General features: G+C 53.6%; 1 non-coding gene across 1 annotated transcript; it reads right to left on the minus strand.

The window, feature by feature from the left end:
- Nucleotides 1–222: 222 nt before the first annotated feature.
- LOC122539697 lies at nt 223–341 on the minus strand. The gene has a single exon (XR_006309155.1). It is a non-coding gene; the product is annotated as a 5S ribosomal RNA (ribosomal RNA).
- Between the last annotated feature and the right edge of the window lie 635 nt (nt 342–976).

Raw genomic sequence — 976 nt, forward strand, 5'->3', positions numbered from 1 at the left:
CCTTTCCTGACTGCCACCCGCAGACAGCGTGCAGCCCCAATCCCTTTCTTTCCGCCTTTCTTGCTGATTTTGGCAGCGCTCCGCTCTCCTCCCCTCCGTGTCTCGTGCCTGCAGGAGACTGATGCCAGGCACAGCAGCAGCAGCAAAAATAACCTGCCGCTCCATTGCCTGGCCCAAGACAAGTGCAGAGGGGTGACTTGAGCAGCCACTGCTGGCGGAAAAAGCCTACTGCACCTGGTATTCCCAGGCGGTCTCCTATCCAAGTACTAACCAGGCCTGAGTCTGCTTAGCTTCCGAGATCAGACGAGATCGGGCGTTTTCAGACTAGTATGGCTGTAGGCGCTGGCCCCTGCCTTTTCTGCCTACTTCAAGGCGTGCTGGCCAGCCACATTTTCTTTGTTGCTCTTTCTCTTTATCCCCTTTGGCTTTTTTTTCTCTTTTCTCTTTGCTCTTCCTCCTCTGTGCGTGCTTCCCTCCCTCCGTTCCTCCAGCTGCCTTTCAGCCAGCCCTTGGCCGCCAGGCTCCTGTAGTCTCCCACATCCCCACACAGGCCAACTGCAAGCCCTCCCCCTGCTTCATAGGGCTGCAGCCTGCATTCTCTCATCCTTCCACACTCCTCCCCCCCTCCATTTCGGAATGCCGGGCACTGACCAGTGGGGTACCGCACGGATCAGTACTGGGACCGCAGCTTTTTACAATCTATCTTCAGGATATACAAGATGGTATTAGCAATAACATTCGCAAATTTCATCAGCTGGGTGGCAGGGTGAAATGTGATGAGGATGTTAGGAGATTACAGGGTGACCTGGACAAGTTAGGTGAGTGCTCAGATGCATGGCAGATGCACTTTCACGTGGATAAATGGATCCTTATCCACTTTGGTGGCAAGAACAGGAAGGCAGATTACCACCTAAGTGGAATCAATTTAGGTAAAGGGGCAGTACAGAGAGATCTGGGGGTTCTTGTACACCACTCA

Source organism: Chiloscyllium plagiosum, chromosome 2, assembly GCF_004010195.1.
Source record: "Chiloscyllium plagiosum isolate BGI_BamShark_2017 chromosome 2, ASM401019v2, whole genome shotgun sequence".
Lineage (NCBI taxonomy): Eukaryota > Metazoa > Chordata > Chondrichthyes > Orectolobiformes > Hemiscylliidae > Chiloscyllium > Chiloscyllium plagiosum.